The sequence below is a fragment of the Malania oleifera genome, chromosome 2 (genome assembly GCF_029873635.1).
Source record: "Malania oleifera isolate guangnan ecotype guangnan chromosome 2, ASM2987363v1, whole genome shotgun sequence".
NCBI classification, from domain to species: domain Eukaryota; kingdom Viridiplantae; phylum Streptophyta; class Magnoliopsida; order Santalales; family Ximeniaceae; genus Malania; species Malania oleifera.
Genome location: NC_080418.1, coordinates 38,951,605 through 38,961,975, shown reverse-complemented (window position 1 = coordinate 38,961,975; position 10,371 = coordinate 38,951,605). Strand labels below are relative to the sequence as shown.

Sequence of the window (10,371 nt, the reverse complement as noted above, 5' to 3'; positions counted from 1 at the left end):
GGTTCAAAATCACCTGAATACGGTTGACCATATTCTCTATTGAAAAACTCCACGATCAACCAAAGCTCATAAAGTGGTCAACCGAACCCTTAGTATGATCAACCGAAAACTCTCGGGTTGCTCAATTTTTACCGAGGTTAAACAGGGGTTATTTTTATTAACCTTAAACTTTTTCAGAAATACCAAATGAGTCCCAAATGGTTATATTTTTTGGAGTGTCTATATATACTCCCTCATTTGGTTTAATTAGCAATTGATTAACAAACATCATTAGCAATATATTTTTTGAATTTTCAAATTCCCATTTTTCACATACAAGCTCACTACTTCCATTCTTACTCATCCTCCTTGTTGAAAATCATTTAGTAAGAGTGTTTTAGAGATCATACTATAAGCTTACACTCTCATTGCTTGTATTTGGTTGAGATTGATTTTATTGAGAGTAAGTTTTGAGTTTTCTCTTGTGATTTCGTTCATAAGTCATCTTTGGGAAAACTCTCTATGTGATGACCCAAAAATATATATACGATTAAAGCACAATAATAATAATAATAATAATAATAATAATAATAATAATAATAATAATAATAAAATAATAAAAATAGTCATTAAGTTAATATCAATACATAAGTGTTTTTCTGTAGGATCCTTGATTTCATGTTTGATGCCTAAGAAAGACCTTATCCTAGCAAGTAGGGGTGTACAAAATTTACCAAAAAATCAAAAATTGGATCGAAACCGAACTGAAACACATTTCAATTTGATTTTTCAGTTTGTGGTTTCGATTTCGATTTTGAAATAAAAAATTTTTTGGTTTCAATTTCGATTTTGGTTTTGGACCAAAATCGAACTGAAAAAACCAAAAATCGAATTAATAAATAATAATTGTATAATTTTGTATAATAGATGCTACTTGTTGGATCGCCAGTCGCCAACAAGAAACCACCTCCGAATCCACCTCTGGTCGATCTGGATGGCGGAGATTTCTGGGACGAAGTCCATGCGACGCTCGCGCTCCTCTTCTTGGAGCTTGAGAGAGATGCCTCGAACAGAACCCTTCTGGATCCATTTCATGAGGTGGGTGGAGAAGTCGGTGATCTTGTTTCAGAGGCGCTTGGAGGGGATAATGGCCACTTCTTGGATGATCTTCTTGTTGTTGTGAAAATCCAGGGTCATACGAGAGTAGTACTTCTCGATCACCTGCCGAGAAGATTTCTTCACCGTCTTGGTGCGCACACGCCCCATCTGTGTGTGTGTGTGTTTGCGAGAGAGAGAGGCCACCGGCGAACTGCAAAGAGGGCAAGTATAGATTTGCGAAGGCACATGCTAGCCATCCTACTTCGATTGGAAATGGGAAGAAAACTAGTATCCCCACCTTATATATTTTATATGGATCCTTCTTTCAACATGGCTCATGTTTTTGGCTTTGCAATTGAAGCCTTGGCCTAGGAGTTATATAATGCCATAATGGGCTGTGGCCTGTTGATGCAGCCCAGGCTCAAGTAATGTTAGTGTTGTTTTGATAGTTTAAAATTCAATAAAACTGAAAATAACCAAACCGAACCGCAAAGTTCACGGTTTGGTTTGTTCATAAACCGACGGTATACGGTTTGGTTTCGGTTCAGTCATTTTGAAAATCGAGGAGTTCGGTTCGGTTGGCGGTTTTGGCAAAAATCGAACCGAACCGAACCGTGTGCACCCTTACTAGCGAGTGCTCAGAGACCATTGCAACTCGGTCGCTCCCTAGAGGTCGACCTAGTCAAAATGGAATTTCATAGGATAAACAGCATAAACATTATTTGTACACGTAAATAAGTACATATACATAAAGTAGTGTTTTGACAGACATAATTTGTAGAAATATATGGTAAAATAATAATAATAATAATAATAATAATAATGGTCATTAAGTTAATAACAATACATAAGTGTTTTTTTATATGATCCTTGATTTCATGTTTGATGCCTAAGAAAAACCTTATCTTAGCGAGTACTCAGAGACCATTGTGACTCAATCGCTCCTTGGAGGTCGGTCTTGTCAAAATGGAATTTCATAGTATAAACAGTATAGACACTATTTGTACAAGTAAATAAGTACATATACATAAAATAATATTTTTACAAACATAATTTGTAGAAATATATGGTAAAATTGTCACATGAGTCTTGAAATTATGTAGGGTTCATAAAATTGTGTGAGAACTAATGAAATTACATAGGACTCCCTTGGATCTCGAAGTTGTGTGGGGCCCATAAGACCATGTGGGGCCCAGATGATTTTTCAAAATTCGAACTTAATTTTTTTTTTAAAAAAAAACTAAAACATAACTTAAAAATAATAACAATTATAATAATAATAATTTTATAAAAATTAAAAAATTAAAAAATTAATTAATTAAATGGGAGTAGTGGCAATCATTCCCACATGACCTCCATCCCTATCAGATACCTAACTTATGAATAACCCATCTCATGCTCATTTTTTAATTTTAAAAAAATTATAATTTCACCCCTCTTCTCATACTTTTATAAACTCAATTTTCTTTCCAAAAATTTTCTTATAAATAGGAAGCTCTCAACATTCATTTTTCACAAAAAAATTTTCAAAGGAAGAGAAGGATTAGTGAGTGAAAGAATTAGTGATCGAGGAAGAAATTTTGTTAAATTCTCACTCACCCACTCTTTCTGATCTCATTTTTTTGAAATATTCATTGTGTTTATAGCACAAGGTTAAGTAAGAGGTAAGTAAATTTGATTATGTTAGATTTTTATTTAAAATTCATACCAGAGTTTATTTGTAAGTAAATTTCGATTATGTTAGTTTCATAAAATTCTCTTGAGTTTATTTTTACACATATTTAATTATACTAGTTTTACCTTTAATATACTTGCATTTATTTTTGAGTTATGAAATGTTCTAAACCCTTCGGGTATTTTATATCATTAATTTCTATTTAACAAAATATTGTTAATACGAAAATTGTGTGGCATAAGTTTATTTATTCGTTACATATTTCACGAAAATAAGAGTAAAGATTACACGAGTTGATTTTTTTTTTTGTGTTGCGTATTTCACAAAAATATGAGTGAAAATGAGATTTTCATGATATTATTTTAATTGTAGAAATTATATAATAAAAATATTTTTAAAACCCCTTATGGGTCAGATGATACAGAAAATTATGAATGCTCGATACCGCAGCTTAAAGTTTAAACAGATCAGAGTGCATCCACGTTGTTTGCAGAGTGATTTTATATGGTAGTGGATTTCTCCTGAGTGCACACCTGAGTCGAACCAGGGTTTAATAGGGAAAATCTCACTTAATGATGATGTACGTTGATTTAGTTTGACCGGTCAGCCAGCTAAGTCCAGTCTTTAGACCGCACAACCCAGTCATGGGGGTTGTTTACGTATACAGAGCTATTAATGAATTGAAGGAAAATTATATGTTTATGTGAACAGGGGCATTTTTGTGTCTAGTTAATGATTTAATACGGAAAAATATATATATACATGATTGAGTATTATAGTTATAGTTTTAAAAGTTAAAAAGTTCAGTTTAACAGTTATAGTAAATGATTATAAAATTTTACTGTTGTAGTTGATGGAAAATATTTTTATGCAGAAATTTTTAAATTTACATTTATTTTAAAAGCATTTTTGAAGTTATAGTATTAAATATTATTTTACGAAATTATGAAAACTCATTTTAGCCATACACTAATAATAATCTTATTTACTTACTGAGCGTCGTCTCACCCCAATCATTATTTTACATTTCAGATCATTTTGAGGAGCATACCAGAAATCTGGAGTAGCAAGTGCATGGGCGGGAGTAGAAAGAGTAGAGTAAAATAAAAATTTTGCATAATACAATTTAGAATGCATTAGTGTATTTTAGAATTTTAGAATTTTACATTTTAATAATTGAGACATATATTTGTAATAAAGCTAATTAGTGTTTTGGTAATAAAAAATAATTTAGATTTATTTGCGTCTGCTGAAAAATTTATATGCAGGAACCCATTCGGGTTCAGGTCCTTACACTCTAGAGCTTGTGAGTCTTGCATTATTGTTGCAAAACTCAAGAGCTTGTATTATGTTTGTTTGTGAAATATTTTTACAAACTAATTTCAAATATCTCTTGTGCTTGATTTTTGAGAAAAAACATGTTTGAGGTATTTGCTTATGTGCTTAAGATCTTTGATACTACACCTTGCGATTGATATTGTCATCTTGATTCAAAGATCCTAACACATATACTCTCACATTTTGATCGCTACTTGCATTACTTTGAGAGTGGTTATTTAATCTACATTGAGCTTATAATATCCTATCATATTGTAGTGTATTGGTTATACTGGTACAAATATGCTTATTAGAGAAGCACGTATTTTTGTACACAAAATTTGTATTGATTATTTGCTCTATTCCAGGCATGGCCTGAAGGGGTGATAATCTAGCCTAGAAGGATTGTATGTACAACTGAGGCAGGGATATAGGTAGTATTGGCCGAACCCCGATAACATATCTTGTGTCAACTTTAAATTTCCGCACTTAAATTTACGCACTTGAGAATGTTGTTGTTTTAATTATTGTGAATGTTTCAGAAATACTGAGATTGTTTCAATTACTTTACATTTTTGCTAGTTTGATTTCTGCTGAATTGGTTAATACTTTGAAAGACCCTAGATTGGGAAATACTGATTGTGATTTGAATTTGATCTAGGAAAGTTTTAAATTTCCAATTCACCCCCCTCTTGGAAATACACCAATTCCAACAATTGGTATCAGAGCCTCGTTGCACTAGACTTAAACGTTTTTGCAAAAGATCGTAATGATTCGTATTAGTGTATCCCCATTTGGAGAGGGACAGTCACCTACTAGTCCTCCATTGTTTAGTGGTGTCAATTACACCACCTAAAAAATTAGAATGAGCGTATTTCTAAAATCAATGGATTGGATGTCCTGGCAAGTGATTGTTAATGGAATTTGTATACCCTTGGATGAAAATGACATTAGGTTAATGCATGCGAATTCATATGCCATGGACTTGTTATATCTTGCATTAGATTCTAATGCTTTTGTTGATAATGTGGCATATAAGAGTGCACAGGAAATCTAGGATGTACTCGAAAAGAAATATGGAGAATCCCAAGAGAAGGAGATCGCCACTCTGGACGCCCCAAGCTTAAATGATCAAGTAGTGGCGAATCATGAGCAAATAGTTTTAGAAGATTACGAGGTATATGATCTTCACTCTAATTTTATTGATGATTCCTACAATGAAAATTTCTATATATGATGCGTTGAATCTTCTGATGCTTCTTGTGGAAATTCTATTGAATCATGTTGTAGTACTGTTGATAATCCATGCACTGATTCTTTTGATAATTTGTGTGTTGAATATTGTGATGAATCATGTGCATATGATATTGGAAGTAAGGTATCTTATGAAAAACCTCAAAAGAAAATTATTAATGCTCATAAGATTACCGTTAAGATGTCTAAGTAGAATTTTTTTTTTTGAAAAATGAGAATAAGAGGCTAGTAAAACAATTGAAAGATTTAAAGGATTATCATGTCAGCTTAGAAAAGAAAAAGATTCAGAAGATATTGAACATTATTTGCTTAGAGAAAGAAATTGGTGATTATTCTAGAGTCATACTCAAAGTTAAATATGAACAGAATAATCATGTTAAACCCTTATGAGGCAAAAGAAATAATTCTTTCAAAAAGAGTTCATCCTTCACACCCTATAAGCTTTTTAATGCCTCATCCAATGAAAACAGAATGAGTAAGCATGATTCTTCACATATACATAAAACTTGCTTATTCATTGGAATGATATGGCATGCTAAATTTACCTACCTATGTAGAAGTGCCAGGGGCAAAGACAAGAGAATGAAATGGATAATCAGCAAAGCAAACCCCTTAGGACCTAAGGAAAAATGGATTCCAATTGGAATCACATAATCATTTAAATTCATCCTTTGCTCTTAGGTTGAGGGGGAGTGTTGACTAAAGGCTTAGGAAGTGGTTCGAGTTTAAAATGTAAAAACTTAGTATATGTCCACTATTCAAAATTTTACATACTAAGAATCTTGAAAAATTAAGCCAATATAGAAATTCAAGAAAAATATCTAGCCTGAACTTAATACAACATATATATATATATATATATATATATATATATCATAATGATTGGATAAAATGTGAGAATATGGGCAGAAGTCTGCTTGAAGTGAAAAATTTACTTCCAAATGAATAAAGCAATTGTGTCTGGTATATATTTCCTAATGCTTAACTCATGCTTAAATATAAACTTCTTAAGTTAAGCGTATTTTATCCATTTTACAAAGTTAAGGTTTAGGGATTCGTCTCACACTATATATCCTTTATCCCTAAGCTTATCTTTAAACCTAAAAGTTTGGATAAAAGTTTAGTCATCACTCTAAGCTTAAGCACTAATAATCATAAATTTCTTATTTTACTAGTGCTTATTCTAAAGACATCCATCTGTCATCAAATTAGAGGCGTCATCTACTAAGGGACTCAAGCTTTCCAGCTAATCAAATCAAAATACTCCCTTCGGACTTCAAATGCAAAATCTCTAACTTTGATTCACCACAAGAAATCTTTGCAATTTCACGATCACATTCGGCAAAGACTCTATCTATGCCTTGGTCTGTATCCTTGTCCCAAATTGATCATATCTCAAGAATACTTTCCATTCTCCAAAGAGCATTGTTCATAATGTCCATATACTCCTATATGCTCTTTGCCCAAGCCTAGACATAATTACAAGCACAAAAATATTTTGGAAGATGTCCAATGTCTCCTAAATACTCTTCTGAACCAAATAAAAAAATTTTAATCTTTAAAAGTATTTAAATTATCTTCACAAGCTCTCAAACTTTAAGTCAAATAATTTAGAGCTTCATCTTCGTGAATTAAGTTAAATGGCTAATATGATTGGTAAATGTTTCAACATATATGAAAATGCAAAGTTTCAAGAAACCTATGCACGTACCTTGAAGATTAATGCCATTTGAACTTGTTGTTGGGAGAGATATCAATAAACAATCACAGCGGAATAATTCTTCTCCCTATATGCAAGCAAATATAGTGTATCTCTACTTTTATACGTGTTGGAAATAATAAGAGAAATAATCAATCACACCAAGCCACAAGAACACAAGCAGTTTTTTATGTGGAAAACTTCCCCGGTATGAGGAAGAAAAACCACGGGACCTAGTACAGTTAAAATCTCCACTATCAATCAAATAATGGGTACACAAAGTCTTCTCTAATCGTAATTAGAGGATACAAAAATCTCTCACCAAGATATCTACAATCTTGGCAAATACAAAGAGAATTGGAAAGAATATACCAAATTTGCGGTTACTGTTCACGGGCAAAAACCCCAACTCCCGAGCTCCAAATCCGATCTCCACCGTTCAGATTGAAGCGGGATCAGAGTCTTGATGAAATCTGGGCAGCATGAGAAAAAACCACGTTTTTCTCTCTTTCTTTTGAGAAGTGTTGGCTCCTCTCTTCTCCCCTCTCTTTTTACAACTTCCTTTAGGTTTTCCACACTAAAAGGGCTGGGCTTTGGTCTTTTAATAAGGCCCACTTGGGCTTTCCTCCACATGGAAGGAAATAACCTAACAAATCTCCCCTTTTCCAACTATGTGGAGGGAATCGCCATCCCGGCGATCGAACAACAAGCTTTAAGCTTCTCCCTTGGTAGTGTCTTTGTTAACATATCAGAACCATTATCATCAGTGTGAACCTTCTCAAGTTCCAATAACTTATCGTTCAACGCATCTCTGATCCAATGGTATCGTACATCAATGTGCTTCGATCTTGCATGGAAACTGGAATTCTTAGCAAGATGAATAGCACTTTGGCTATCACAAAACAACACATACCTCTGCTGCTCGAACCAAGTTCTCTAAAGAACTTCTTTGCCCATAACAACTCTTTAGTCACTTCCGTTGCTGCAATGAACTCTGCCTCTGTCGTAGAAAGAGCAATGCACTTCTGAAGTCTCGATTGCCAAGCTATAGCCCCACTTGCAAAAGTTATCAAATAGCCCGAAGTAGACTTACGAGTGTCCACATCCCCAGCCATATTTGCATCGGTGTAGCCAACTAACAATGGTTGTCTATTTCCCAAACCAAGTCTCAAACTGGAAGTGCCTCGAAGATACCTCATGATCCACTTCACTGCATTCCAGTGCTCTCTTCCTAGATTTGACAAGAATTGGCTAACTACACCAACTGCATAGGCTATATCTAGTCTTGTGCAAACCATTGCATACATCAAACTTCCTACTGCTGAGGCGTAAGGAAATCTTTCCATGTTTTCCTTTTCCTTATCTGTAGAAGGAAATTCCTTTGTACTTAGTTTGAAGTGGGAAGCAAGAGGAGAGCTAACCACTTTAGCTTTGTCCATATTGAACCTCTGAAGCACTTTCTCAATGTACTCCTCCTGTGACAAATATAATTTCTTGGCACTCCTGTCATGACTGATTCTTATGCCAAGAATTTTCTTTGCTGGCCCCAAGTCCTTCATAGCAAATGACTTACTCAATTGCTTCTTCAACTGGTCAATCCTTGAAGCATTCCTGCCAACAATTAGCATGTCATCCACATAAAGCAGTAAAAAAATAAAATCATCATCAGAGAATTTCTGAACAAATACACAGTGATTTGAAGTTGTCTTCTTGTAGCCTTGCTCCCCCATAACAGACTCAAACTTCTTATACCACTGTCTCAGTGCTTGTTTCAAACCATATAGGCTTTTCTTCAGTTTGCACACATAATCCTTTTTCCCTTTCACTCTGAAACCCTCTGGCTGCTTCATATAAATCTCTTCCTCCAAATCACCATGAAGGAAGGCAGTTTTCACATCCATTTGCTCAACTTCCAAGTCAAGACTAGCTGCTAAGCCGAGTACTGTATGGATCGATGACATCTTTACAATTGGAGAGAAGATCTCATCAAAATCAATACCTTTTCTCTGACCGAACCCTTTTACAAAATCTAGCTTTGTATCGTGGTCGTGAAGAGAACTCATTTGGCTTCTTCTTATAAATCCACTTGTTCTCCAAAGCTTTTTTTCCTTTAGGCAGCTTCACTAACTCAAAGGTTTGGTTATCATACAATGACTGCATCTCATCTTGCATGGCCTCAACCCACTCTGTCTTGTGTTCATCTTCCATGGCTTCGGCAAAACACTGAGGCTCTCTCCCGTCAATCAATAACACATATTGTTCTGTTGAATACCGAGTGGAAGGATGTCGGTCTCTGGCTGACCTCCTGGATGGAATCTCTGGTGGAGTCTCTGGCACTATCAATTGCTCATCAGTATCAACATCTCCCTGAACCTGTAAGGGAACATCCATATCACCTTTACCCTGGTGGTCATCCTGAACATCATTCTCAACTTGAGATGAAAAATTCTCCAAAGGAACTGGATCCACATCAGTTAAACTGTCACCCTGCTAAGACATAGGTTTCTCTGCCTTCTCAATATCCTGAATCATCTGATCTTCTACAAACACAACATCTCTGCTTCTCACAATTTTCTTCTCAACTGGATCATAAAGCTTGTATCCAAATTCATCTTGACCGTAGCCAAGGAATATACACTGTCGCGTTTTCTCATCAAGTTTGGACCTTTCATCTTTTGGAATATGCACAAATGCTTTGCACCCAAAAACATGTAAATGATTATAGGAAACATCCTTACCTATCCAAACTTGGTCTGGCACATCAAACTGTAGAGGAACATAGGGTGTAAGATTCAACACATGAACTATAGTGCTCAATGCCTCCCCCCAAAAGGATTTTGGCAACCGGGCTTGTTCACTCTCTCAAGCAGTGTTCTGTTCGTCCTTTCTGCTATGCCATTCAATTGAGGAGTTTTTAGAGGAGTCTTTTGATGCCGAATACCTTGCTGTCTGCAATACTCATCAAATGGACCAGAATACTCTCCATCGTTGTCAGTCCGGATGCACCTTAGTTTCTTCCCAGTCTGTCTCTCAACTAGGGCTTGAAATTTCTTGAACTCAACCAACACTTGGTCTTTTGACTTCAAGATATATACCCACAACTTCCTTGAATAATCATCTATGAAGGTCACAAAGTATGTGGAGCCACCAAGTGTTCTCGTCTTCATAGGGCCACACACATCCAAATGAACTAAATCCAATATCTCTGACTTTCTCGAATGAGGGGAATTCTTGAAGGAAACTCTGCTCTGCTTCCCTGAAAAACAATGAGTACACCTTTTCAGAAGTGTACTTTTCAGTCCACATAGTAGACTTTTCTTCCCCAATAGATCTAATCATTTCTCACTCA

At 34.9% G+C, this 10,371-nt stretch overlaps 1 pseudogene; it reads right to left on the bottom strand.

Annotated features, from left to right (window-relative positions):
- Positions 1-909: 909 nt before the first annotated feature.
- Positions 910-1,258, bottom strand: LOC131148137 (small ribosomal subunit protein eS17x-like; annotated as a pseudogene).
- Between the last annotated feature and the right edge of the window lie 9,113 nt (positions 1,259-10,371).